Source organism: Mycteria americana, chromosome 23 (genome assembly GCF_035582795.1).
Source record: "Mycteria americana isolate JAX WOST 10 ecotype Jacksonville Zoo and Gardens chromosome 23, USCA_MyAme_1.0, whole genome shotgun sequence".
Classification (NCBI taxonomy): Eukaryota; Metazoa; Chordata; class Aves; order Ciconiiformes; family Ciconiidae; genus Mycteria; species Mycteria americana.
The window spans coordinates 4542907-4567111 of NC_134387.1; the positions used below are offsets into that span (position 1 = coordinate 4542907).

The 24205-nt window shown below is 39.9% G+C and overlaps 1 protein-coding gene across 1 annotated transcript in view; it reads right to left on the reverse strand.

Moving 5' to 3' along the window:
- Positions 1–209: 209 nt before the first annotated feature.
- Positions 210–24205, reverse strand: part of CDCA2 (cell division cycle associated 2) — a 58010-nt gene continuing 34014 nt past the window's right edge. Inside the window, exon 16 of the mRNA XM_075523667.1 lies at positions 210–296. The gene's annotated coding sequence lies outside the window, so the exon portion shown is untranslated. The remainder of the gene's footprint in view (positions 297–24205) is intronic.

Consider the following 24205-nt stretch of genomic DNA (forward strand, 5'->3'; position numbering starts at 1 on the left):
TTCTGTATTTCTCTATCTTACAAGCATTTTCACCTCCACTGCCCCTGTATTGTTCTGCCAAGCAACAGGAAATATCAACACTGACACAACAAAATCAGAGTACAGGAGCCCACTTTCCTTTGAATTGAGCACACACAACTGTTGGGCCCAACAACATGTTGTATTACGTGTCTGAGGTTCGTCTTCTGTTCAACAGGTTGAATACTTCAGCTTCAGTTGCTTAAAGTCTCTACGTAAGTCTGTTGCATTCCTGCATCTAACACACTCAATTTGTTTATGGGTACACTAGAAGCTTTCTGTGGGGAGAAAAAAAAAAAAAAAAGAAAATAAAAAAACCCACCCCACCTCCAAAACCACCCAAACCCAACAACCAACCATCTGGATAATTTCCCTGGCAAAACATTTCTCCCACATACTTGCTACGTCTCCCTAAAGCTTCTACCCTGGCTCTTCCTATCGTGTGAACTGTTGTGTATTTAAATTTCAGTCTGTGTGACAATACTACTGGGTATATCCTGTACTTAAATCATTTACTTGTCTTTCATATTGACACTTTCTCAAATGCAATCCCATCACACAAGTGTTTCAGTGACATGTTGAATATATAACAGACTCCCTAGCGGACACTGGTCATTTTAATGTTGTGAACAGCTCGTCACACCTTTCATCTTCCTTCCACCTTGCTGCATTTGCTATTTCTACTGTATAAATTGGGGTGACCATAGAATGACAATAATCTCACACTGATGCACCACTTTTCATCCCACTGGATTCCTAAGTGATTTACAGATTTCACATATGATTCACTGCATCATTTCTGCAACAGAACATACGCTGAACCAATGCTCCCATTAGGTGAAGCTATCACCATTTGAAATTGCAGGATAGGTTTCAGAAAGAAAGAATGTGAATAACCCCATTAGAAAAATATGCCAGTCAAAATGCCCCTGAAGAAAATGCATTGGATTTTTTAAAATCCCAGCTGCTAAGGACAGTTTATGATTCATGCTCAAGCAAATCACGCTCTGGGCATCAGACAAGGAGGACAAAGCATTTCAGCTGTCAAGAGGTAGAGGCAGATAATGAAATGTCTATACAAACAGCCAAAATATTTTGTGTGTGTCTGTTTTGTCTATATATACATATACACAGGCATTCAAACTTAATCATTTAATCAAAACTTTTATCATTTATCAAAACTTTACCATTTCAAGGTCACGCCTTCACAGCAGACCCTGCAAAATAAAGCTACCTGTTTCACTATTGTTCTAATTTATTAGAATATCAAAAAAATAAACTCTTCCTCAAGAAATCGGCTCCACCAAAGCCCCCAATTTACTCTGCTTGGATACACTGAAATTCTTATCCTCTGAAGGGTGACCAATATGGACTATTACCAGCCTCAGAGATGACCATTCTACTGGAAATCCCAGCTCTCATCTGGGGAAAACACTTGAAAGCAAAGCTTTGTAAATGCTCTTTAAAATCAAGCTTAATCGAGCACATTGACTTCAGAGCTTCTCAACAATGGCAGCACTGGAAAAGCAGATCCGAATCACCTTCTAATGTTGGGTGGTTACTACCACACTTCACCCAAAAGGTGACCCGTATCAATGTATAAACCACATCTTTTAATATAAAACCATGCCCTGCATATACACAGATGCACTCACTTGCCCAAACAGTAAGAAATTACAATTAATTTAACACGCTATTTTCCTGAAGTTTTACAAAGAACTATCTGAAACCTAGTCCAGAGTTAAGACAACAAACTCAAATCACATTTGCTTATAACAGGAGAGCTTGTAAACTGCCTTGGGGGAAGGCTAACTCAGGCATTACATGCATGTCATCAGCATAGTGGAAGTCAGCAGCCTTTAATGCACTTCAGACTTCCTCAATGATCTCAATGTGCTGGCTTCATAAATGTTGGAACATGTAGATATTTTTTAAGTCCCTCATTTCAACTTCTATGGTCAGCCAAAACAGGAAGAGTAATGAATGGCGACACTGCCCTTAAGAGGACCAAAGTTATTAGCCTAATGCATCGGGAGGAATGATGCATTAAGACATTAAGAATCAAAACAATCACATTAATGCTTGACAGCATAAGCAGGAAACAAAAGATGAGAGCTGTAATACAAACCATATGGCTTAATAACTAATCTCTCATTTAAGCATCGTTATTAAAACACCTCCTAAATGTCTGGGCCTTAACAGAACATCTCAGCATCATTATTTTACATATTTATTCTTTTATTCCCTCCTCCCCCGCTCCTCTCCCTACTCTTTCCCTCTCTAAAAGTGGGGGTTTTTTTCTGAAAAGATCTTCAAACTGCTTCTCCTTTCACAAAGTCCAAATCCTACGTCAACCCAATTAAGCCTACACAGTCATAATAAATGAGGGTTGTCAGTTAGTCTCACTTGAGACACAAACTGTAGCTAATATTACTCAATATGCAGATGTTTTCTGTCTCTTTCCGTTGGAAAAAAAGAAGTATTATTCAAATGGATTAATGATAAATTGCTATTAATATGAAGAGGATATGCTACAGAATGACACAAGGTTGCTGAAATGTCAAGTGGAGGAGATGTGTGTGAACAATGAAGTCCTCTTAACATGCTGATGCGTTTCAATAATTTATATATTGTTGTGTTTCTGGACCACACCAGCTCTCCCTTAACTAAAACAAAACACAACAAAAAAGTAGGTTGCATAAAAACGTTAGGCCCTCATACAGCGGCACCAGGAGATTCTCAGCTTGTAGACAATGCTCAAACGGATACCAGGTGGGGATCTGTCAGAGGGAGACTTTCCAGTAAGAACTGTTGGGCTCATTTTCAACTCTTACAGAAGTTGCTGGGAGTTATGAGCACTTTAAATTCCTAAAAATCAGATTACACCTGATTCTGGAAAGCAAAGTGGCTGGAGTATAAACCCAGTGGCTGTGGCTCTAATTACTTCAATGCAGTTAACCTCTACACCAATTAAAAAATTGTCTCCAATGTGTTTTTAAAGATAGTTATCCCCAATATTATCAACAGCAATTTGAAGTATCAAAAGTGACTTAAATGCCTCAAAAAAAATCAGCATTTGTTTTTCTCAGTCCTTGAAATATTCTTTCTGTGAATTTGTTTGAAAATTCTTTTATTTTCAAGAGCTGCTCTTTTTACAGCTTCCCCTATTTTTATGTATTTATTTCACAGATTGAAGCAGAGTGCTAATGGCAGAGAATTTGGAGCTGAATTTTAAGCATTTCAAAGCTTGGGAAAGCATTCAAATCCTGAGTCAAGGACTTATCTTCAAAATAGAGAATTTATATTTGAACAACACATGCAGAAAGAAACCACCAAAATGTCAGTCTGGGAAAGGACTTCAAGAAATCTTTTAATGCAGTATCTTTAAATTTATTTTTAATTGAAGAAATAGCTTTTTGGAGGAGCTGAAGGGAGGTAGGAGGAAGACATATAGACCATCTTGTATTGCACTTTTGGCCAAGATTAGGGCTTAATGCAACTAATTTAGAGTCCTGCAAGTTTTCCAGAAAAAGAGAATCAAACAGTACCTTTAGAGTTTGCTTCCTCCTCAAGTACCAGCAGCTGCATTTTGTGCTTTAACAAACACAAATTCCTACTGAGCTGCTATATAAATGCTAATCATTATGATCATTCTTTTCTTTGTTTCTTCTCCCCTCCCTTACAGTTAAAGATTTTTGCAGTGTAACTGAACACACTGATTTATCTACATTAGAGCCAATGTTAAACTGAAGACAGAATACTGTTTTCATTCAAGAACAGTTTGCTGGAAAGCATCCAGAGTTTGAAATTTTGATGATGGGTGGGTTTTCTTCCTCTGTTTTTTTTCCCCGTGTTTTTTTCTGCTTTGTTTTCAAAGCAATTTAATAGAGGTTGAAATGCTATAGAAAAACCAAAGTTTCAATAGAAATTAGCATTAAAAAAAAATTCTTCTATATTTAACCAGTCTTAGCAGGAAAGCAGATATGCTAAATGTTGAAATTCCAATTATATCTGCTGTATAATTGGAAATTATACACAAAACAATAATATATTTTAACAAAAGCTGACTTCTACCAATCAAGTTGTTTTAAATGAGATTACAGTAACTACCTTGGGCTGATACTCCTATTACTGAATTAGAGTTCTTCATAATGAAAGCAGGAGTTACCAGAGCTGCAGTAGATTCTGTCATCTCTGGATTAGATGTCAGGAGAGGCATGTAAAATCGACCAGCAATTTTTTAATATTTTTTTGTTTTGTTTTGTTTTACTTTCTTCATGCTGTTCAGTATATTTACAATCTACACATTTGGTACTATAATAAATGATCTGTCTTTCAATATTTTAGGCTTCTTTTGTGGACTTGAATACAGATATTGACCAAATAAGAATACAAAATGTTATCTGAGGTTCTAAAATTGAGATGCTGTAAATCTGGTTTTGATCTTAAGTTACAATGGTGTCATTTGTAGCAGTTTCAGTAGTATAAATTAATTTACTTCAGGCACAAGGACAAAGGGGGACTAAGTGCTATAGCAAATGAATTTGAAGGTTATCCACTGGATCATGGACTTCTACACTACTTAGTATCACCTGTGCTTTGGTGAAGCTTAACAAAACAAGTTTCCTCACTGCTTTCTGCATTCGTACGTGCAGAAAAGAAAGAATGAAAAGAAAAGCACAGAGGAATTATGGTTCCAGACTGTATAAGAAAATGCAGAGAAGTTTGGGTTATTTTATTTAATTTTTTATTCACTCATTTTGCATCCTCTGCTTGGAAAGAGTTGGCTAAGTATGTCAGTTTCCTGCCTTAATTGGAGTCTCTGTCTACTGAGATCTACAGTAAGTAATAAATAGATTCTCACCTACCTACTTTCTGAAGCTATTCAAAGCCCACCTGGGCTACTGATGTTCTTGCTTACAATGGAGAATAGAGAAGGAGCTGAAGGATTTGACACTGCCTGAAACAGACACTTAATAAATAGTGTTCTCTTGAAATGATTAAAACCAGCTGGCCTCAGTGAAACAGTGTAGAATTTAACTTGGGAGAATGAAATAAAGATAAAGTCAGAATAAATTCGTCTTCTGCTTCCCAGCCTCGCTTTCCTCATCCTGCTCCCTTCCCCCAAGGCAGCAAACCTGTTTTTCATAACTGCAAAGAGAAAGGGGGGGGGGGGGGGGGGGGGGGGGGAATCCAGGAATTCCTACTAAAAGAGATCAGCCAAATTTAAACTGTTCCAAAACCCATGAAAACCATTTGAAAATCTTTCTGTGTCTCCAAGAGACTAGTAATTCCCAACATTTGGCTGCTTAGCTTCAAAAATTGAGAGGGGGAAAAAAAAGGAAAAAGGAAAATTTAAAACACAGGAACAAGATTTCCAGTTATGAGTAATGATTTTCAGGGACCCAGACTGAAATACACTGAAAAACACCTGCCTTACTGATAACTGATTCCCTTTAAGATATGTCAAACTGGATTGCCTGGAACAGATTCACCTACAGTGAAATTTTTCACTTTGAAAAAAATCTTAGCTCCCAGATTTTCCATTAAAATAACATCAATCTTTTTTATCCCTAACGGAGTCACAAAGTGTTTCAGAACCCGTGCACAAGGGAACCTCTATGCTCAAGTGAAGTCCAGCTGCCACTTGGGTGACAAGCAGCAGCTGTTAAACAACACACTGCAATGCTGCTCAGCCCATTTAGCAGATCAGGGTGTTTCAGCCAAGTGGAAGAGCAGAGAAAAACTAAGAACATAGAATACCGTTAACTAGCATAAAGTTTCACCAGCATGACAGGTCCAGCATCCACACCCATGACCAGGTTTATAAGTTCTTCAATGACCACATGGTTCATGCCTTCCTCAATTAAAGTAACACCTCTCTAAGCCTCCCACCCATAGCTACACTTGAGTAGCCAGCACCAGTTCAGCTGATACTCTTTCTAGAGAGGGATTGACCCATGATGTCAACCCTACTGGGAGACCAACACTTCAGTGTTCTGCAAGAGCTAGCTCCTGTCAGTAGACCCAAGCACTGAAATGAACCTCATACACTCTGACTGCTGCTTGCCTGCTATCGTCTACCCCTGTACTGAGCTCTTCAACATAAAAGATGTTTGGATGAGCTGCTTAGGGACATGGTATAGTGGTGGTCTGGGTAGTATTAGGTTTATGGTTGGACTCGATGATCTTAAAGGTCTTTTCCAACCTATACGATTCTGTGATATAACACTACGATCAGCTGCCCCGCTAATGAAAGGCTGACTATGGCTATAACGGAGGGTATCAGTGCGGGCAGTACAAGATCAAACTAAACCTAAGCATTTTTTTTTCCATTCAGGTTTACAGGAATATTCACGTTCTTAATCAGGAGCTAAATACCTGTATCAGAGGTGACAAATGATGAAATCTGGTGAACACACCTAAAAGCTATTGCACAGTTAAGGAAACTCACTGAGCTACAGCCTGAAGGATTTTCTGTACATGAGGTTTCTGTCCAAGACTAAGAGGCAGCAAGTTGTTTTTCAGGCAGAATAGAGTAAAAAAGAAAAATAATATTCTTAGAAGTTTCAGTGCTCTAGAAGCTCATTTGTCATGCAACACATGATAACTGACTTGAAGAAATGCAGGCACTGGCTAAAAAAAAAAAAAAATCATTAATTTTTGAGCTTGTGTTCAGAGGTCATAGGCTTGAGGTTGAAAGGTAGTGGAAGAACATTAACACACGCAGACAGGGAGGGAAAGATTCTGATCTTTCTTACAGCAATATAAAGCTAGAATGATTCCTCTGATAATTTCGCAGTAAGTAATATATTGTACATGGATCTCTTTATGAAAGTTGTTTCAAAAAATTCAGAAGTTGCAGGCCTCAACTAGGATCTCTTACAACCACACCTGGAATACATCTCACTCACGGGACACTGGAAATTCCCCCCCCCGCCCCCGCCAAGACACCAGTGAAAATTATGCACCCAATTCTACAGCTGAAAGAAGCAGATCTGGAGTGGAAATTCCTACTAGTTTGAGATGGTAAAATGATTGTTTTCATTATTTTTTTAAGAAAGTTTCATTTGCAGTAGAGAAAACAGTCTATCTTATTAAGGTTGAAAGACATTAATAAGCTAGTACCAAATCCAAAATGAACCTGAGTTTTTGCAATTAGTTTTGCATTGAAGTCTTCCTTTAAAAGGTTTTTAGTACCTGACCTGTTTGCAAATTAACTTTAGATTGTGACAAAATTGCTTGTTCTAAACAGAAAACAATTCCACCAAAAACTGACTACATCTCCTAAACACAATCAACTTGCAGCGTAGCCTGCACCTCCGAGCCTTTTATGCTAGAGCAGTAGCAGCATATGGCACCTCCTCATATTAGACACCTATGTCCCGTTACTGTGAGAGATCTACTAAATAACTCAGTTTCCCTTGCAAGTTCCCCTTTTTTCTTAAAAAGTTCATTTGTTTTGAAAAATCTGTGTTTCAAAATTGCAGTCACTTAGGGACCTAAATATCACCGATCTTCAGTAGACTACAGTTTTCAAAATGACACCAAAATCAGCACTACTTTAAAATCTTTATTAGCATTCCTACCTATTTTACAAGCCTAATCATTAATAACACTTTTACATGGAAAAGCTATCCTAGCATAAGCCAATGGATGACTCTTAATAATTACACTAATATAAATCTCCCCATAGAATCTATTCTTCCAGTATGACTCTTTTATGGATCTTTTAGGAGCGTACATGCAAAGACATTGCACCTGTCTAGTTGTAGTGGTAAAAACTTTCTAGCAGAGAAGTTTAATTAAGTCAAATCCTATAAATTCACTCTTGTGTGGAGAGGATAAGTATGAGAAGAGTACCTCAATAACATACTACCACGTCCTCTTTTAAAGGAGATTGTAACATAAACCTGGAATGTCCATAGAGTGGACTAGACTACAAGGAGTCCAGCAGCTTATTTGGAAATGCCTACAAAAGAGTGGAACCTAGACATCATTTAAGATTTTGCATTTGATCGCAGTCAGCATTTCTATACAGGAATGTAACTTTCCAGTTAGTTCTCCCATCCCCACTTTTCCCGCTCACAAAATCCACAGTGAGAATGGTCAGCAACAGCAAGAAAAACCAAATCCCATCAATGCATTCTCAGAGCAAAGGCAGTAATTCAAGGGAAGACAGATACTTAAGCGAGGTCAATGGCGGAGGACAGCCTGATGTACCCATACAAAAAAGCCGGACAGCATTTCCACAATCTTGAACAGCCAGATGAAATGATTCATCTATGGAGTATCATTTTATGTCTGGCATTACACAGTGCCCCACTGATCTTCCTTCCCCTGCCTATGCCAACCCTGCTTTTGCCAGGATAATGCTTTCCCAGGTATTCCAACATTCTTTGCTTGATCCAAAGACAATAGTATACGGAAAAGAAAGAGTAGAGGTAATCCCCCTTTTTTCATTGTCATAAACAGGAAGTATGTTTTATAATCTGATGTATTATTCTACTCAGATAATAGAAAGTATGTGCATTTTTCCCTTTTCTTTCTAGAAACACAAGTTAACTATCTGCCAGAATGCTGCATTTCATACAAAGTCTAATAAAAGGGGTTTTTTTTCTTTTTTTAATATGAAGGTTATTTTAAGATGTTTTTCTGAAGAGAAACTCTCTTTAGCTACCCAGTCTGCTGTTTGTTGGGGAAGTCCTGTGTGTTTTTCAGAATTACATGGTAAGCATGATTTAAAACCAGAAAACTTCTCAGAAAACAGCAAGTTTATTTGGACAGAGGGCCCCACTTAGCTGCTTTAGCCCTATCTCCCAGTTAAGCAGCGTTGTTATCTAAAAAGAACAAAACACCAATACTAATTTTTACTGCAACCACCAGGGTTTAGACTTCCAGTTGCATTCATTTTATTAGGAACTGGGTGATCAAATTCCTCAGGCAGCGTGGGACATTCTGAAAGCAACGTTTTTCACTGAATTATAACGAGAATAAAAATCCCAGTTGGTGAAAGTAAAATACTTGTAAAGAACATGTCACCTCCTCAGCTGCAGTGGTTGGTTGAAATGGTCTTTAAAAGCTCGCTTCCGCAGCCAGTTAACAAAACGACACCTTCAGCACACCGTTCACAGAAGCCTGTGTTGGTGCTGAAGTCTATGCTTCGACTTCTGCCAACCACCTGCTAGAGCGGTTTCTTTTCACAAGAACTCACTGATTGTTAGGTTTGTTAGTCTAGGGGCAAATTTATAACCCAGGGCCTTCACTATGCACCACTGTTCATCAAATTTCCTTTCTTAAGGTTAAAGTGAATAGTCAATGAATTGAACCACAAGACAGACTAGGATCAGGTCATAAACATTTATGTTTTCATTTAATTTGAATAAAACGATGCTCAACTCTGGAAAAAATCTCTTCCTTCTGTAGCTTTTAAAGCAGTGTGTAGGACAGAGGTCCTCCCTCTATGTCATAGATAGGGAAATGGAGGCAGCGAGCTGCACAATGACCTGTCCAAAGTCATATGGGAAGCTTGTAAAAGAAGCAGAAGTAGATCCTGACAGATCCACATACCAGTTCTCTCCACCAGCTCAGGCAGAATCCAACAGTGTTTGAAGTTTTTGGAATGTCATAAATACGCAAATGAAATGGTGGTCTCATTGCATTAAGAGCTGAACAAGCACTGGCAGAGAGCGTCCTTGTCCTGAAAAACAAGGCTCCAAACAGAGAGGAAAAGGGAAAACAGAGGCAGATAAGGCGGCGGGGAGAATTGGTCAACAGGAGATATGGAACAGAAATGAACCTCGTCTATCCACTGCTTCATCAAAATGGAAGCAATCCAGTCTGAGGCCCGTCTGACTCCCTAAGGGTGAGTCAAAAAAAGAAAGAAAAAAAAGAAAAAAAGAAAAACCTACAAAACTCTCTGAAACAATAGTTCAAAAAACCCACCAGAAAACCCTCTAAACAAGAGCCATGACAGAGCCCTCACTAGGGATGGTGTGAACAGTGCAGCTCTCCCAGCAACAGGGTAGACCTCCCACACCTGCCGTGCTGCAGAGCTTACAAAGGCTCCACAAGGCTATCAAGAGACTGCAAATCATGATGCCAGCAACGCTTAGCCCGACAGGAGTAAGGTCCCCCACATGCCATTAACGGTATGAAATTAGAACACAAGCCTTGATTTATGGAGGCTGGATGATTCCACGTCACTCACTCACTGCAAATCGATTAGGAGACAGCGAGGTCCTATTAGAGGGATGTCATATTCATGCAGTATTTATTGCCTGATCTCCCACAAGCACGCAGAGAGACCATTAATTGGGATCAGCCTTCCCAGGGACAAGGAGCCCCCCGTGCAATGGAGTCACCACAACTCCTGAACAGGGGGATGGGACACATGGAAGAGACGTGCACCAAACCAGGACCTACAAACAGGAGGACTTGGGTAACAGAAGACACTTTAGATCTCATTGGTAATTAGCGACAAGGTTCTAATTGCCTTCAGTAGGCTTTGAATCGGGCTGAGTGGGTAGATAGCTGGCAGTTCCCCAGAGCCAAAAACCTGAAATAGTCCCTGTAAGGTGGATTCACAGCATGGGTAGTACATTTCTGCTCATGGGGAGAAGCATTGCAAACCCTCCTGCATTTCCCATGTGTGCTACCTATTTACCGATGTGCGTGAGGACCAAGACAAGCCGCACAGGGCTTTTCATCTTCAAAGAATTTTACAAACCTGCATGTCTTTGCCACTGCTACAGAAGGATAATTACTGTAAAGCAGACAGCATGGATTTGTTTAAGTGAGAGAAGATTCTCAGTCTAATTTTAGGGATTTGAACAGAAGGCGACACTCCAGCTGGGAGAAGATTTCCACCGAAAAGAATTTTTTGATGAAAACCAGAGGGTGAGGGGGGAGTTTCACAACATTATTTCCCTCCTTTTCCTAACCTGCTCAGTGAAATACACATGGGACACTCATTGGTAACAGCCATTATCACTGAGGGAACTGTGATGGTCCCTGCAAAGGCTGTCAGCAGAATCTGAACCAGAGACCTTCTGGAACAAATAGAGATCTCTACCAGGGAGTTTAAAAGGAATCTAGCAGGTGAGTCGGTACAGAAGACACTTTGAGAGCTGTTTACGTGAGTGGATCAACATGGTGGCCTCAAAGAAGCGGGCTCGCTGGGATACCGAACACACTCTTAGCACCTCAACAATTCCCTTCATGTTTGTGAGTAGCCCAGCACAGTGCAGCTGGCAGTTGCTGTTGCCTTAACCTGAGGCAAAGAGAAAAGGTCCTCAACCTGCTGAAATACGTATCCTTCCCCTCCTCCAAAGGAACAAGACTAAGAGAATCTACCTGAGATTTCTGGCTGGGGTTTTGTTTGGTTTGGGTTTTTTTAATGGAAGGCAGATATTTGGCAGAAATATTCACTTAGTCAAAAATGCAATTTTCTGAGAAAAAGAGTTAAAAAGCAGAATAGATTTGATCAGCCTTAGTTCTAATTCACCTGCCCCACAAATAATGAGAAATTTCCTCCCTTTAAGGACAACAAAAAGGTAGAAAATTATCTAGCCAGGGCAGGACATTCATTCATTTTAAATCACAAAAGTCAGAGCTCTCTGAAATGCACATTTAAACTAGGAAAAAAAAAAAGAAAAAGAAATCACTTAAGGTTTGCAAAATATTTCAAAACTCAGAGTTACTCTTAGAATTGATCTTCTAGGAATAACTAAACTAGCAGGAAATGCACAGAGGAAAGGCTGGACAGAATTCTCCCCCTCCCTTTTACACATACTGCAGCAACACACACTCCCATGTGCTCTGTTCTCCCTCTGTTTGGAATGCACACCGAGAAGAAACGAGACAACGGACCTGGGGCTAATGTCCCTTGGTGCCCATCCAGCTCTGTTCCAACTAAAAAAAAAAAGAATTTGAGTTGCTCAAGAAACCCAAACGAGTATTTATAACTTCCTGACAGACTGGATTGCATGAAGCTTTAAGATCACTGTAAAGTCTGCCTTCCCTCCTTTCTCTCCCTCTCTCCTTCTAGATGATAAAACTTGTAACTCTTCAGGGACAGCCATTTCTCCCCCAGATCCAGAATCAATGCCCGGTCTCTGAAGACACCCCTCACTTTTAACACCACCTTGTTGTCAGCGTCTCAAGCTGTCAAATCTCTCTCTCCCCCTCCCGTGGCCAGTTTAAGGCCCTGTTCCATTAGCGAGTGTTTCTTGAGCAGCCCTGATTTAGAAGATAATGGAAGGCACAAGAGGAAAGCCTTCCAAGTGGTAGGTTTCAGTGATAGAATAAGCATGAATCCTGGCAAAAGCCATGGTGGGACTGCCAAGAAATTCTATATGATGCAGGTGCAAATAGTTTTTTTAAATTCAGACTCATTAAAATATGTATTTGCAAAACGAATTAAATTAAAACATCTGGGAACTAGGGGAAAAGGCTAGGGGCTTGAGAGGAGAACAGGGCTATGCATGTGCATACACACACACACACACACACACAATTACTTTGTTTCCAGTTAAAAAGTGGATTTGAAGGCCCCGGACTTCATCAGGATCCATAATTGTGGGAAAGTAACCTGAAGATGCCAAACAACAGGAAATTACCAGAAGAATCTGTCAGCACAATCAGCTGCTATTTTCATTGTTCTTTGGCAAATTTATACACAGTCGGGAACACCTGGGCTGGCACGCAGCCCGGGTTTGACTAATTGCCAGGGGAGAGGAGCAGTCATTTGTCTTCAGTGGGGTTTCCTACGCTCGCTCCTCAAAACATGTGGTTTCACTTTTCCCCTCTCTCTGCAGGAAATGGCAGGACAGTGAAACGCAGAATAAATGAGTTCGATTCCAAGAGGTTGCCTCCTCAGAGGCCACTCCAAAAATAACTGTCTTGTGAGAGGCTGTTAATAACCAAGATTCTATATACTGTCTTCAGCAAACAACATTTCAAAGGCACAGTGTTCCTTTTCTCCCCAGACCCTATGTACATTGAAAACATTGTGGGGGGAAGAAAAGGAAGGGAGGAGAGAAGGAAGAACCTCAGCAGTTAAGAGTCCTGTATATTTTTGTGGGGAATTCACACTCTCTTCAAACTGCCTTGCAAAATCCAATGCACCTCAAGGAAGTCAGTTGGATTTTCCTTCAGGGCTGAGCAAAATACTGCTACATTTTTCTAACATTATTTCAGGATGAGCAAGCAAGTATTTGTTAAACAGCTCTGTCAATCTCTGAGGTCATTTGCTGAGGCATTCCCCTTAATTTTAAGGATCTCTCTCTCTCCATCTCATGCCTCCCATACCCTTTGAGAACTTGGCATACCTTATCTCAGTGGGATCGCACCGATTTACAACAGACAATCGTTTATTCCCAAGAAATTCAGGCACAATCCCACAGACAGTTACCAGCATGGAGTCAGTCTTTTGGTTACACACAATAACAAGGGATATTCTAAGATTTGTAAAAGCAAGGCCGTAGTTTCTATGCATTGCATTTCAAGGATCCATTTCTAACCCGCTAACTATTTGAAACAGGTATTTGGTGCATGTGTCTTATATTAAAAAAGCAAGTCCCTTTCCAAATGCAAGTTTTGAAACAGATTTTAAAGCTGTGTGACAGACAACAGAAGAGTCCCAGCAATCACCTGCATTATAGCTTTATCTCTGCCGAGACGTTGTTTTTGACATTGTAAGACTGCACTTTAAAAGATCACCTCTTTACAAGAACCACCTGTCTAAAGCGACAGCTTTTTCCTTTAACCTCAGAACATATTTTTAAGGTTAACATACCACTAAAAAAAAAAAAAAAATTTGCCCCCTCCTCCCATTACCACTGATTCTTAGCAAATCCAGGCTATGATGTCCCCTGCATGTAGTAAAAGCATTTTTTATGTATTTCTCTTTTAAACCTAGGGTACTTTCTAATTTAAATTGCATAGTATTTTACCATTTTGGATGGTGTTATGTCACAGCAGCAGAATGTTTTATATTGAAGTGTATATCTGCATTTGGTATATTTTCACCTGCATCTTGTCCAAATCCTACAATGATTTAGCATCTTGGCACTCTGACAGCAAAGAATCAGCTCAAAAAAAAAAAAAAAACCCAAACCCTAAAAAAACATTTAAAACATACAGCAGATGATCATTAGGTTGGGTGAAGGAGCTAAAGGAACATTTGGGTTTCATTTGGTTTCAGTTGCAGACTCCTTAGCAGGGTAGAACTAAACTGTAATTCTAAACTGACCCACCTTTCCTTTCCTTTCCTCAACAAAAGGTGAAAAATGTGATAGAACATTTTACAATATGCAGCACATTGGTTATACTGCAGTACTGATAGAGTTCAGACTTGGCTTATTTTCTCTACGGCTGAGATGTTTTGACATGTTTATTTAATTTGTTTATTTTGACTAGCTCTGATTATAATTGGCAGCAATGAGCAGAATTAACATTAGACAGTGTCTTAGACTTGTCGGTTACAATAATGCAAAAGGCATGTGAAGACAAATTCTCCAAAGAAGTGACAATAGCTAGAGTTTGGTTCAGCTGCATCGCGGCTTTGCTAATGCACGGAGAACAAGTGGCAGAATAGTACTGGAACTACATGCTTCCCACTGATTTCAATGGAAAACAGTGGAAAACACAACATCTCTTAAAATCATAAAAATTCTTGCTAGTTACTCAGAAAGCAACAATCTAACCCATACTGATGTAAATGGAATACCCTTCAAATCAACAGGTTTTGAATCAGAACCTCTACCTGAGTATTACAGTATATGCAAAGTGCATTTACCCTTAGATGCAAGGTACGCTTGCACTCGTCTGAGTGTTACTGACAGTGAAGAAAGGGCTCATCATCTTTCAAAACCAGACCCTTCGTTTGGAGTTCGTTCATGTCAGGCAATGAAGATTCTCGTCGACTTCACTTTGCTAAGATCTTCATCACCATTGTTACTTTCTTGCACTACGACAATGTTTTTTAGAGAAACAAATTTCTCTGAGTTTGCCTTGGGTTTTTTGTTCTTAATTGTAGTCACTGAAACGTTACAAGAGTTAGGAAGGAGGGAGGAATCTCTTCAAGACAGGCACTGTAAAGCATTTTCTTCAAGCCATAGTAATCCAAATGTTTTGCTTCAATTCAGTTTTAAACAGCATGTATTTAAACTGACAAAAACAAGAATATTTTCTGAGCTGCTGCATCCTTCACACAGGCTACTCTGCCATGATATTGCAGCCCATATGTTCCACAATATCACACTTCTCAGCGCTACCTAGGTAAACGATAATGCTACCAAATCCCCTTCTGTGCATGTAGACAATACAGCATGTGGGTGATAAATCTGGACCCAATTGACAGAGTTTGCTTTCCACATCTTAAGGTGCTCTGCATAGGTGAAGACACCTTATGCCCTGTAAGTTTCTTTCTTGCTTGCTACCCCAAAACACTGTTTCAGGCCTCAAGTCACGGCCACATTTTAGCATCAGAAGATATGCAAATGAAAATTATGTCAGAACACTGCACTGCTACACTACTGAGCAACTAAAGCATTCACCGAACTACTGAACCTTAAAACACCATCCTTAACCTCTACCAGTTAAAGACCAAGTATTCAATCCAGACCTTTCCCATGATTCCAAAAAAACCCCCACAAACTCCAGCTGCAAAATCCACATTCTAACGCATGTTTCCAAGGGCCTGACGTTTTTTAATTCAGAGTCCAAACATCTTTACAGTGCAATAGGTATCCGGGCCAGATGTCAATTTCTTCCTCCTTCTCAAAAGGAACATTCAGATCTGAGATCATCAGAGATAAACTTCTGACACTTCACCTGCAAATCCCAGAGACCTTTAAAAGGGGAGGGAAAAGAAAATAATCCCAGTTTTTCAAGATGAAAATCTGAGGCTCAAAGGAAAAAAACTTGACGTCAAACGTAAGAAAGGACCATAGAATTCAACTGTATGTTTCTTAATTTTTATTATTCTTTTTCTTTTCCTAGAAATAGGCATTACCACTAGGCAAGCTTGCTGATGCCTAGTGGTAATACAAAGCCTAGTGATGAATATAAAGGACAACTACTAGTCAAGTAACCAAGCTGTTTAAATATGAAGATGACAATCCATGTCCCAAAGAATGCGGTAATTGCATGGACAAGATAAAGCAAATGAAAGCTTTAACCAAGTGACCAGATTACATCTGTATTTGCCATATTAAACAGAGGTAGTTTTTATCAAAACCTCTCCAAGAAAAGCAAATCATCTACATATTCCACCACTAATTATCCAGGAAAAGCAAAGATGCTGCTTTACTCATATTTTCGACAAAATATTTTCTCAGTGTGCAGCATGTCACATTATTATGTGTGAGACCATATGTGTGGCAGTGCAGGGGGCCAAGTTAAGGTTCTCACGTTCACACCAAGTGCTACGGAGAGTTCACCACATTGAAAGGGTTTGCTTTTGATACCTTTGCTCACTTGCTTTGTACTTTTTAATTATTTAAAAGCGATTTGAACATGCATCCCCTCTGCCAAGCCCTGTCTTCACTTTGAGGTCTCTCCAACAATTGTTTACAATGCCAACAACACCCGGAACTACACTAAAGCAGAGTGCGTGGCTGTGCTCATTTATGCTGACTTACTCTCGGAGTCAGTGCAATGGCAGTTGCAGCAGAAGGCAACAGACCAGAATACAACCAAAAAGTACAATCAAAGCACGTTAGACTCAAAAGCCAAAAACTGCAAAACCACCAAGAATTCTCTTATTAATAGGACAGAAAAATCAGGCCCTACTGAGGAAATGTCCTTCTTTTTTCTTTTTTTCAATGGAATTGTATGCATTTGGAGTAAAAGAAACAAAATGTAACTAAAGCTTATCACAATTTCCGTGTATTTTTATGATATTCACATTTTTCTTGCAGAAATTCTTGTGCCTGATGGTCAGCTTGTTAGATAGTAGATACAAAATATACGTTACAGAAAAAAAAACCCAACAAACTTTTGCATAAAACTTTTGCGTAAAATGGTTTAAATGGCATTTAATTAGCGCATAGCTCTCAGGGCAGCTCTTTGCACTGGGGCAGTTTCATCATAATAGTGAAATAGAACACTTCAGTTACGAAGTCAATATTGCATCGTTTGTACTGCACTGGTACTATCCCTGCATTTATCAACCCCGGAAGGAGCTGCTCCTCTCTTGGAGCATAATGCCTGTGGCACTTACGGAGGGCACAGATTACAAACACACACTGAGTGGAGCAAGAAGACCCTGAGAACCAAAATTTGTTCTTTAAAAAAAACAACAAACAAAAAGCAACCCTCAAACTTTGACAAGTAAAACACATTGCAGAATTTGGAGAGCAGCAGAGTGAAATAATTCATCCTGGCAAATTATTTGCCTAGCTCTGCTCTTTGCCTGGGAGCACACTGTCAATGCTTACATAGTAAAGAAATCTAACTGGCTTCAAACAAGATAGAAACCTTATTTTATCAATTTCGTAGAACACATTGGGGTATAGTGGTTAATAGTGAATAGCATCACAATGAAAAACTGTGCAATTACATGGCAGCGAGGTTTCTTATTCAACAATTATCACTAGTTGATATAACTGGAAGGTAAACTATTTTAGAAAACAAGATACTGTTCTACCCTTGATCTCATACCTAATACACATGTTACTAGAACCCCAACAAAAGGACATGCATATTTATGTTAAGATCATGCTCACTCATAAAGTTAATGTAACTATACAGTTTCAGAGCGTACAGTTACCATGAACCCCCACTCATTTCAGCATATGTACAAACACTGCATGGACAGTGTAATTGTAATGGTGGAAACCATCTGTTAAGAGCCCTGAAGGCACAGTATTTTTCTTTAGGCGCAGAGGAGGTAGCTTCCCTTACTCAGCCTGTGAACAGAACTCTATTTTTTTCTGAAAGCATTATATCTAAGGCAGAAAAGCCAAGGAAGCCATGTCCATCCATTCCCAGATTTCCAGCAAGAGCTTTGTAGAGATTAACACTGAAGCAGACGTGCCATCCACATAGGTCTGGCCTGAGCCCTACCAAAGCATCTCCCACACGAGCACAGCAACCTCTGCACTCCATGTTTGAGATTGAAAATGCAGCTAAAGACTCTCAGTGCCTCATACATCAGTTGCCTGGCATAAACAGATCTGCCCGATTTTGAGGCTGCCTTCTCTCCTTGTTTTGCATATGAAGTCTTTTTAAGGGTCTCAGATTCAGTACCTATAATCAAGGGTTACTGCTGAAAATCTTGGCCGATGGTCTCTGGCTAGAGTGTAACTATTGCTACTAAAAGACTTGAGAGTCCCCCACAAAATCTGACTGCTACAGTCCCCCAAACTGGACAGATTTAATCAAGTAACTGACATCCTGATATCAAGATGATTCATAAGTAAGCAGATATACGGTTAAAACCACTATGTGGGCCAAACCCTCTACAGCTTACTTGTCTGCCAGTCAGTAGGACTTTTCTGAATAAGGTGAGCAGGTTTTGGCCTCGTGGTGAAGAACAAGATCACCAGCTGTGTGCATTCAGTTTAACAATCTTTCAGTGAAGATTCATTTGTCACGTCCCTTGGCACTTTCTAGTCTAATTATTGAAGGCTATACACCCCCCCCCCCCCCAAGAGTCTATTGTTTTTAAAGTGATAGCATACAGCTCAATCTAAATAAAGAAAATCACAAGATTATCTCAGTTGCAAATAATTGCGGAAATAGGCAGAATTTTCCATTTCTAGCCTGCACTTCTGTAGATCAGGGGATAAGAGATAATGGCCTCAGGCCTACACAGAAGATGTATCACACAGACAGCTTTTGCTCTCTAGCGGACAGTGCTGAAGTCCACCTGAAGATAAAATTGGGAATACCCTGTTGGCTCTCGTGACAGAACAGCTTGGAAGATGTATGTGCCTCAGGAGAGACAGTCCTTCCAGGGTAGTTGCAGGGAAAGGTATTTCTCACATTGTTCATGCTTTTGATTCGCAAATATACACTATGGTATTTTGCCACTCCACAGCATCTTTCAGCAAGCTGTGCTTTTAAACTCCCTTCACTTATGACCTTCTAAAAAAACCAAGCGACCAAACAAACAAAAACCCCAGCGTATGCTCAGTCATCTTACTCATATAGCAACACTATGGTCCAGGTTTTCTACAGATTTTCCACAAAAATGAGTCACGAACGTCCCCATTTTACAGGTGGGAAATTGAGACTGGGCAAAGAGACAGGTGGGCAAAGAGACAGGTGAGCAAAGAGACAGGTGAGCAAAGAGACAGGTGAGCAAAGAGACATCAGCAATTTAAGATATGACCTTGGGGGATGAGTTGAAAATGCATTCTTTCCCTCAACACATGAAATGACAGTCCTTTCCAAACAATTCTACATGTGCAAAGGGGATAAAATACCTATAAGAAAATTTGTTCTACTGGTGAGCTTCCCAGGGGGGTTTGAATGACAGAGCGTACAACACCTTGACAGTGTCTATTTAAACAAAGGAAGCACTTTGTACATGTCTCAGACATTTCTCCATAGAGTTCAAGGCAGCAAAGGTCACTGTATACTATACCTTTAAATAAAGTAACCAAGATAAAGGGGAGAAACCTAAACTAGAGACTGGCAGTTGTGCTCAGAGGGGGCTCTGTAGGTAGCTGTCTCTTGCCATCTAGTGGACAAAAAAAACCATATGCCAAAAGCAGAGCAGTAAGTAAGGGTCCAGAGCCCCCTTCTCAAGAAAATTCAGTGTCTTTCATTTTGGATTGCCTCTGAACAGGATTCCACTAACATAGTGGACTCCACTGTGTTATCAGCTGCTTGTTGTTTGCTTTTAAGATAAAGAGAATTTTTTCTTGTTGACTGAAAAATCCAATGAAAGAACAGCTTGGATCAAATCTAGAGTTCCTTTAATTAGTTTGAAAGACAGGCTGAGAGGAAGAAGGGGGAGGGATGAAAGAGAAGGCAAAAGCAGATGAAACTCTTGCACCAAATGGCAAACAAAGGGTTTGCTTTGCAATTTCATGGATCAAGCAGTGGTCAAAGGGTGAAAACCCTAACTGAAAAATTTTAAATGGCACTAAATTAACATACACTGGAAAGCCAGCTAAAAGTTTTCTTTTGTCATTAACAGTTGTGATTCAAGTTACCTCCTGGCTCTTCCTCTCTTGTTACAGTTTACCCAGGGATGAAAGTGTTTAGCATAATTTATGCAATGCCAAGCCATGGGACTATGTTGACTAATTCTGTAAAATAGGAGCTTTTTATGCCTGGCAGCCCTTTTCAACTCACCAGTTCACAAGAACGAACAGCAAGAGAGGGAAGCGGGAACTCTGCTTGTAGGAGTTGTTATTCCTAATCCCACCCTTTGAGATTTATGCATATTGGCTTAGATCACAAGATCAGACCAGCTCAGCAGCCTGCCAATAAAAACAGCTAGTACATTTACATCACTTGCCATATAATGCAGAAAAAGTCTCCCTGCCTCAGTTTCCCAACAGAAGAAATTGCAACTGATATCTTGGCCATGATTTATTAAACCCTTTGAACCTTCTAACTGCAGAGTCCTACTAAAAGTTAACTGTTATTAACATGCTATCTTTCGTAAAGGTCCTCTAAACTTTGGTGTCAACATGAGGTCAAGAAGATGGTAATATCAATGATAGTATCCATGTGGAAAAATGAGGAAGATATAAGGAAGATGCCACAAGTCAGGCACTGATAAAAATTCAACAGAAACTCATTCACATTTAGGCAGCCAAAGAAGGGACCCCCCCAAAGCTATAGGCCATTTTTGACCACTTGGGTCAATCACATAGAAACCCAGCTACAAGGGGTATGCTTCCAAATGCATGCAAGGGAGAACAAGGAGATGATCCAATTTGATGTCAAATCAAGCTGGTATCCATACAGGGCATAGCTCTAAGCAGAAATTTTAACTCTCTCTCAAAAACAGGGGGGTTAAAACAGTTCATGCCCAAGTCTGGAACATTACCATATAGATGTAATAATATACTAAAGTTAGTGCGATCTTCACTGGCTGGGAATATCTGTCCCACATACCCGTGCTCAGAATACAAATGCACAGAACTCCTACATCTTACCTGGCAGTACTAACTAGGGCTCGCTCATATGGTTTATTTGGTACTTCTAAAGCACTTCTGGCATAAAACCGGGGGAAGTCCTTCCTAAGGGCATCTACCCTCAACTGACATGCTGGGAACACACAATGCAATATCATTTGAAGAAAAACCTTCATTTGAAATGACGAGATCACCACCACTACCTATTAGCCAAATATCGAACACCCACAGACCTCTGAGAATAAGCGTATTGATGTTAACACTGTTTATCCTTTAAACAGAATGTCAGTTAAGTAAATTAATGTCCAATGGACAGTATTTAAGGAGCAGGGAAAATGCTTCCCCATTATATTATGTCCCTAGGCAATGGAGATGATAATTTTCTACCCTGCTAGGAAGGGCATCACACTGTTAAATCGTGACAAAGTTTTGGGTTATGTGCTTTACTAGTCCCACAAGGTAACTAAAACTTCTACGTTATTTGACTGCAAAACAAATCAGAAACGGTTCTGAGTATACAGTGGGACAGACTCAGAGAACAGTGATTACTCCTTGCTCATTGCTGGACCAGAATCAAGCCTCAAAATGGCTTACACAAGAACATCCTTGCTTACCTTAGCACCTTACTCGGCAAATATGCCATCAGGTTCAAAGGGAGTACCCACCAAAGAATATGCTATTCAGCAGAATCTGGTTTTTATTCACCTTCCTTTGCTACCTGGCCTTTCAACTAGCTGAAAGCATCTGAAAAAGCCTGGTCCAACATGAAACACCAGAGTGGAAGTCTATGGAACTGTGTTCTTTTCTTGGCTTTGCCGTATGATCTTAGAAAAAAAAGAACAACAACATTCTTTGTGTTTCCTGTGTCCTTCATAACATTTCTTGAGGTGCTAAGCTGTTTGGGGAAGAAATGCTTCTTATTGTACATACAAAACAACACTTTCCTTCTTCAAATGCAGACTCATTAAGAGGCAGTGAACTACCTTGAAGAAGCCAACTGTAGAACTGGAAACAGAAAAATGGCCTTGCTGTACTACAGTTAAATGTGTTCCATGGAGACACTTGGGCGAATAGCTCAGTAACCTGGATAAATAGCTAATGTCAGTAACCCGGATGAATAAGTAAAATCTTCATTCATGCTCGTTTGTCTTTCAGCTGGTACTATTTGTGTGGCAACCTAGGCTCTACCTTCTAAAAAGGGCTCCTGACCTCAGATCCAGTTCTTGGTTTTACTGTAGAGATCTCCAAATACTCACAGAGCAGCTGTTGAACCGATGCAGTTTTCAGCTCACCGTATTAAGATAAACCGGCACTGATTTTGGATTACCCTAATACCAAAGACTAGACAGTTTGCAAAGGGAATTGTCACAGCTATTTCAACTTAAATTCATCAGTCAGCATCCAGACTTTGCCAGAATGGACTGGATTCCTGGCACGCTTACTTCCATGTGATTTAAGTGTCCAGGAACATTTTCAGTTGGTAAATCAGCAAGGTTTTCACTACTCCCGCAGAGCTCTGGGAGTTCTGTTACCCTCAGTCTAAGCTGACACAGGAGTAGGAACCCAGCTGCACAGCATCTCAAGGGAATGGACCAGTAAAGTAAAATGTCCTAAGAGAAACGGTTTTTGGTGACCCTAGCAAGTTTCTCGTTGATGATGCATTCAATATACGTACGTACAGGGGTCAAATGCACAACTGGATCCATCAGCCTCAAATGAAATAGCCCTCTCTAATCAGGTAGCTCCATTTACACCACTGCAGGATATAAACCTCAAACCTTTCACCCAGGATTTGCACACACCAAACAGCACTTCAGCAGTGGATGGTGGCAGTAAGTTCCACCAGTTGACTTCCTACATGCTGGGAAGTACAAGAAATCTAATAAGTAAACTACTGTGGCAAGATCTCCAATTCAATTTCTGCAGATGTCCTGATAAATATCCAAACATTTAGGCAGTTCTCCAAACTCATGCTGAATTACAAACCTTCTCAAGACCTGCTCCATTGTTATTCTTCAAAATTCCATCCAATTTGGACAGTTAGGCATTTAAGACTTTTTTTTTTAAAAGTGCAAAGTGAGTGAAAGGAAGGGGGAACAAAAAGTTAGCAACCCAACCCGCCACATTTATTCTGTTTTGTATCATTTAAAAAATGAGCACTAAAAGGCTGAGTGGAGCTCACCCGACGTTTTTTAATGTACTGTAATTTCTCAGGAAAACGCTTTGTGAAAAGTAAGCAATATATCCTAGCGTATAAGTATGTAACCATAGTTTCCCCCACCATGCAAAACATCTGTGACCTTGCACAGAGGTCATCACTGCAGTAGTGTTTCTCTTTACTTTTAAAGAAATGTCAGGCCATTTTTTATACAAGACTTATGACAGGGTGCTGTTTATTGTATCACAAAGCCACTATAACTCCAGCACAAGGAAACTGCTATTATTTGGAGAGTATATATCTTTCTGACTAGCAGTAAAGATGAAAATAAGAAGGGTCCTGTTCAGAGAGTAAAAGTCAGAGTCTCCCTTAATGACACCAGCATCTTCTCCATGACTGAGAACTGAACCATTACTGGACTGCTCAGGCTGATTAAGGCTCAAATTTTATGCTGGGATTTTCTATTAGGTCACACAGGGTTTGTGCTCATCTGCCACTGCAAATAGTGTCGAATTCCCAATTTTTTGAGGTCTCTCATACAATCACTTTAGCCACTAGACTTAAAATTTCAGCTCCCTTCAGCAGAGGTGTGCTTCCCTCCCCACACCAGTTTACATTGAATCAAATTTTTTGTTTCATGTGGAAAGTCTTGGAGAAAATGCCAAGGACAATTTGGGGCAGAATAAAAATCATTCCCAGTCACCTCTATTTCCTTTTTACCTTTATGATGGAAAATTGCTTGTGGCTTTTTTTGGTAGCTCTGTTCAGTCCTGAAGGGGTACACTGCAGGGGCACCAGGCTGTGAGGGCTGCATCTTTTAAATCAGAAGTCTAACTGAGATCCTAACTAGTTGTGTTCATTGAAGGTCCCTCGGTACTTTTCGCAAGACTAACCTCTGTATCCTGGCCAAATTCCAGCTCAAGTA